Below are 6,467 nucleotides of genomic sequence, written 5' to 3'. Positions count from 1 at the left end.
TCTGAGTATTGAGCAGTCACAGGCATCCTGCAGCACTTTTGTAAATTTTCTTACCGCTACATCTGGCGGCCTGCATTTGAATTCTTGCATGAACTGATCGTTCGTATTTTCGTCCACCAAGGTCAATAACTTTTTCCAATTGGCACGCTTGATGTTGTAGCCACCAAGTCCGTTTAACAGAGCGTACTCCTTGGTCTCCCATACAAGAGTTGTCGTGATTAGGTTATGGTCACTTATCAGACTGTCAGGTGATACCGTCCAGTCTTTGCACTTTCCAAGTAGGTTAGGGGTTGTTAATCTTTCGGCACTCCAAGATTTCTAAAATATGCAGCTACGTCTGTTTTATATCTATCTACTTATTTCTAGTTATACTTTACAACGATAGAACACACCTTTCCATTCCGCAGTTTCCAGAGCGCTAAGAACGAACCGACACCACGCATATCAGGCCTTCTGTTTTTGCCTCCACCCCCCACTCTCTCACTCATCGCCGAGAGGACACGACGGCGCCCGATCATGCCCGATAATCGGTTACAATTGTGACGTCAAATTCGTCTTCGCAGTGGCCGGTTGATCAGGCTTATTTATCACGTGGAGGTTATTAGCGCATAAAAATTCCTCTAACATTTTTCCACGTTCTTATTATTGGCTGTTCGATGATGATAATTAGTAGTCTTATGATATTTTTCCAGTATTTCCCTGATTAATTCTAGGTGAAAGTTGGCCATAGAAATGGCTTTCCGCATTTTATGTTTATACAGACAATACGCATTCCACACGCGTGTGTCTAATAAATGAGAAAAAAATTTGCGGTATCATTTGAGATTTGCGCGTTGAACTCACAGTACTTATTACCATGTCTGCTTTATCGACGGCACCCATAGAATTATTGTTATCTACTACGTATAGAGGTTTTTGAGTAATTTTTTTTCCGCCATGCCTAGAAACCGTTGTAAATTCTAATGTATGTATAGTAGAAAGCATGTATACATCCTTTTTGTCCGCCCATTTTATAATTAATAAATTTTTAGATGATCGGAAAGATGCTTCTCCTTTTCTTAGTCTATCGTGAATGGCATTCCTTTACGCCTTTTCCTTACGGTTCCGCATGCATTTGCGTAGTTGTTAGATAATAAATTGAACAAGGCTGGATTCGAATACCAGTTATCTACAAACAGGGTATGGTCTTTTCGTAGGTAGGGCTTCATAAGTGATTCTACTATTGCTCCGGACTTTCCAATTTCCTTAGTTTCGCTATTGACCATTGTCGATGAACCGGCATACGCTACAATATTTTGTACAAATCTTGTTCGGCAATCACTCAGTATAAACGATTTAATGCCAAATCTACTTCTTTTCGAAGGAATATATTGTTTGAAGGATAGTCGCCCTTTATATAGAAGCAAACTTTCATTAATGCATAACTTTTGGTAGGGATAGAATGATTGGCTAAATGCTTTTCGGAGCATATCAACGATGTTCCTTATTTTATATATCCGATCATTGATAGTTCTAGGATTATGGTGAAATGTAGCATCTCTAACAATTTCAAATAACGATCTCTAGCCATAATTTCTCCGAAAACATCACTACGCAGAAGTGTATCTCTACTCCAGTATTCCACCAAAGACAACTTCTTGTTGCGTGTCATTAGAAATGAAAGAGCAAAGAAACAGTACAATTCGGATACTATTGTTCCTTCTACATCCTTCATATTATTGTTATTTTTTTTTTTTTACCAATAATCATTCGTTTCATTTGCGATAAATTGTACGAACTCTTCTGAGAAGAAGAGTTGAAAGTATTCAACGATTTTTGCCGATCTGGTAATTTTTGGCATAATCTCTGGATTTTCTGCCGTAAACGGATATATTTTAGGGATGAAAGTTTTTGACGTCCATGTATCACAGTAGACGTCATTGTCTTCGTCATCCTTTTCTGCTTCAGAGTGTGAGGTATCGCATATAGTCCTTTTTCTGTGTAGAATGAAGTTATTTTCGTTTTCATTCTCGGAATCATACTTTGTATCAGTCAATCCAATCAAAAATAGATTTCTTTTTCAACTCCACCGTGACATTCTAACAAGGGCGCAAAAAACATTGTATTAAACAAATTTTTAACAAAGCTTCAACCAAAATGTTCAAATATGGTCAAATGTTAATATTAAATGTTTCTAACCTAAAAATTTACCTCTAAACTGTAAAATTAGACATTAATCTTTCCAATTTCTCTTGCTCTCTTTTAATTACTTATAAGAGGGATTTTGTACTATAATTCTTGTTTTGTATTATAGTCGCACCTTGTACCGAACAAATACTCCATTATCCAGTAGAAAAAAGAGAAGCTTGATTCGTATGCAGAATATATTTCTAGTAGGATTTAATCTAATATGGGTCATAGAATCAAGAGATACTCTATCGGTACAGTAGATTCTTTTTAACCGACGAGAGTCGGCACAGGTGGTCGCATACACATCGATTGTAGTCAGCACCCGATATACAGATTGTCTCGCGAACGCCGATTATAGTCGGCACCCGTTGTTACGCGAAAAAATTGATAAAAGAATTTCTTTTTTAATAATAAAACTGGTTTATTTAATTAACATATCACACTAGACTGTTCTCAACTCTAACCTCAACTCTAATCCTCTATTCTCGACTACACACCATCTATATGCCTCGCGCCCTTGTGTCCCTATTTAAAGCCAGATCTATTTCATTCTATACACACGCTTTCTCTCTCAATCATTCTACAGACATTCCTACAAAGGATTTGCCGCTATCATGTGTTTTTTCCGCGCGAAACACTCGATTCGAACTTGAACTTATATACACCGTTGTCATCATCCGACGTTAAGATGGGGCAATCCTTATCTACTCATTACACCCGTAACGAAAGGGTTAAGTATTAACACGTTGAGTGCCACGTCAGCCTCCGGTGACTGACACTATCTTTTCGTTCAAATCGCGTCAGTCACCGGTGACTGTCAGTATAAAATATGATATAAAACTAAAAATTTTACATTGTTTTAAATAATTACAGAAAATTTATTTAAAATTTACTTAATTTTTATTTATTATAGGATTATATCATTAATGCATTTTAACCGTTTTAGTCCCAAGCAGCGCGATCGCGCTGTTCAAATTTCGTGTCGAGAAAACCCAGCACATTTCGAGCGTTGTGGACAACTCATGTAAAGCCCGTTATTCAAACAATTACTATCCTTTAAAAAATTTACTACAACATCGTATCCAAGTCCAAACTTTTCTATCGCTAGTAGTTGTTTCTTTTGCACCTTTACAGCAAGAGAACGTTAAATACAGTAACTGGTGTCCAAATCTCTGTTTCAAATCATACTAATTCTCTAGGTAAATGCCTTTAGTCCTTTGCACTCGACGATTTTTTGGCTCGATACTATTTTGAGCAGTAAATAAAGAATTGTATAATAATAGAATTGCAGAATTATTTGATTTCGATACTTCGTACACTGTTACATTACATTAAATTTGATAGATTAATTAATATCGAGCTTCCAAATTTTATGAAATGATGACTAAGGTCACCTCTCGAGTGCAAAGGGTTAATAATCCGCATATTTATTAGTTTCTTCAACTATTAGTCACCATAGTGTCCTTTCTGGACAAACCAAATTTAGAAAAGTTAACCAGTAAATCTAGATTCATTTTTTACTTACTTTTTGCGTTGCTTCGTCTAATCATTTTAAATCACACAATTATCAGCAATGAGAAACACTCATGGAAGAATACGTCCGATCGCTTTGTCAACTGCAGTAAATGTGACACAGCAATGTGACATAGAATTATACGCGTCTTCATAATTGCTATATTCGATGTCGTCAATTTCATCTCCATTGTCGTCCATCTCGCTGTGATCCTGTCTCTTCATCTTCGTGATCAGAGTCCTATCCTACTACCTGTATAACATTCTCAACTCTATGTTTGATTCTCTTCCCAGATTGATTCTCTATTAATATTATCAATCCTTTTAATTTCTCAGCTGCTTCACCCTTTTCGTTTAACAGCAAAATAAATATTACTCTTGAAAAATTATCTTGTTTCCCTTCGTTGAAGGTTTGATGAGTCCTATCAAATCCAGACACCATGAATCCAATATTTCACTGCTTCTTCTATTTTCTAGCCTCTGATGTGATTTTTTGCACATTTTTCATGAAATACATGGTTCGCATTGCATATTTATATTACCTCCATCTTCCACACCTATCACGAGTTCCTTTTTCTTCATTTCGTCTATCACTCTCTGATTTGCATGGCCCAATCTCCTATGCCACAGCTCTTCTTCTTTCATTGTTGCTGCAACTCCGTTAATCATTACCTTTGATTGCACATAATATCCATTGCCTCTTCTAATAGCGATTATTTGAATATTATTTTGTTCTTTGTACACTATTGCACCATATTTGTCGAATTTGACATTATATCCATAGTCAGTAAATTTTGCCACAGATAAAAGGTTTACATTCGATCATAGAACATACAACACATTTTTTAGTCTTACCTTATTTTTAACTGTTGGTAGCTTCACTGTCACTTTTCCAATGGCATTGGAACTTAATTTCTTTCCATCCTTATCTGCCAATGTTATCTCTCTTTCTTCATTGTTCAATGTTTCAAATAACCTTTTATTGCTATTCATATGACTCGTTGAGCCTGTCTAATAGCCACATAGTATTTTCACCATTCTTGCTTTCAATGTACTTTTGTTCACTTACTACTATTTTATTTACAGGCTCAGAGTCATATACATTCATGACAGTTTCATCTATTGTGCTTATAGAACCTTCTCCTTTTTCAAGAACCACGACAAATGGTTGTTCCCCCTTGTTTTCAATGATGATTTTCTCTTTGACCTCTTCCTCGTGGCACATATTCCCTTGTCCTTCTACATTCACTTGACACATGATCAAAACCATGACAGTTGAAACATTTCCCTCTATATCTGCACTCAGTTGCTTTATGGTCTCTTTTTCCACAGTTATAGCATTGTATCTCATTTTTAATGTTGTCATTCGCTTTCCTTACATTTTCCTCCTCCTTCGTTGACCTTCCCTCTTTCCTAGTTTTCCTATGTAGCTCTTCTTGCTTCAAAAATGCACTGCTTCATTCAATGTCACTTCTCTTTAATTTTCCAATATTCGTATATTCTGCTCATATTCATCCCACAATCCTCTCAATACGAACATTTTTAATTCACACTCCTCAATGTCTTTTCCTAGTTCTATGCATTGATTTTTCAGACCTTTGGCTTTATTTATGAATGAGTTTACACTCTCTCCCCTCTTAACTCACCCAATAATCTTGCCTTAATTTGATCTGATTCTGCTGTCATATTGGCCTTATCTGCTTCCATAGACAATCTGCATTCTTCTCATTACAATATCTCATCAATTGTGCTTTGGACATTGTATTTATCATTACTGTGCGGATAGCATAGTTGTTACCATCCCATTCATCCCAAATTTTTTTTGCTCTTCATAATTTGGTTTTTCTTCTTCTGGTATTGCTGATTCTTCCACACCTATCACTTTCTTCCAAAGCTTTTTGCATCTTAAGATACCCTCTATTCTCTCTTTTCAGATAAAATAATTAGTCATTAAGCTGCTCAATATTTGATATACTATACTGATAGGCCATATTGTCTCTGCACGTGTTCGTTTAACCGTTTCAACTTTATCACTCAATTTAATTTTATCCGCGGAATCACGCAACTATACTCTACTAATTTGTTAGGTAGTTTTTGTTAAATAAAGTTATTGACACAGTTGTAGTTTCACATAACATATAATAGTTTACTTAATATATTGTGTTGCGTAGTAGACTATCGCTCGCTCGTACACTCACTTTTGCTTCACTCTCAGCACTCTCTCCGCTTGAAGTTGTCTTCTATAACGTCTCCGCCGCGACTTCGCTCTTCTATTTCTCTCTCTCTCATACGCATGGACTTCTGCAATTTTTCTTTGATTTACGATTTCTTTTCCTAAAATTAGCAATATGATATTTTAAACAAAAAAATTCACTATCTAGAAAATTCTTCTCTATCTCTCGCTCTCTCTTACACTTATTAACACATGTTTATTCTTTGAAGATTCTCACGTAACTGTTTCATTCTGGCACATTCTTCTAAACATTTTTTATCAACATTCACACTAGATTCCACTCGCACATATTATATTTATGTAATCCCATATCACTTTCATTTATTCTACCTTAATACCATTCACACATATAAAACCAACACTCGCACTCTCATGAAAGTAATACTCACATAATAAATCACGATGTTGACTCGGCGTTCAGGGCGATATCTAAAATGCGGCAGAAGAACGAATGACAGCGTGAAAGGAGGATCGTTTTAACGTGATGTCTATGATTGTATCGAGTGATCGAGAAAGAAAGCCTGTGTATGAAAAGAGAGAGTGTTAGACTTTA

The 6,467-nt window shown here is 35.9% G+C and overlaps 1 pseudogene; it reads right to left on the bottom strand.

The window, feature by feature from the left end:
- Window positions 1-1,058: 1,058 nt before the first annotated feature.
- On the bottom strand, window positions 1,059-5,032 carry LOC108554360 (piggyBac transposable element-derived protein 4-like; annotated as a pseudogene).
- Between the last annotated feature and the right edge of the window lie 1,435 nt (window positions 5,033-6,467).

The sequence above is a fragment of the Eufriesea mexicana genome, unplaced genomic scaffold (assembly GCF_001483705.2).
Source record: "Eufriesea mexicana isolate 0111107269 unplaced genomic scaffold, ASM148370v2 scaffold18913, whole genome shotgun sequence".
In the NCBI taxonomy this organism is placed as follows: Eukaryota; Metazoa; Arthropoda; class Insecta; order Hymenoptera; family Apidae; genus Eufriesea; species Eufriesea mexicana.
The sequence above is the reverse complement of the archived record's forward strand: the minus strand, read 5'-3'. Positions and strand labels throughout refer to the sequence as shown.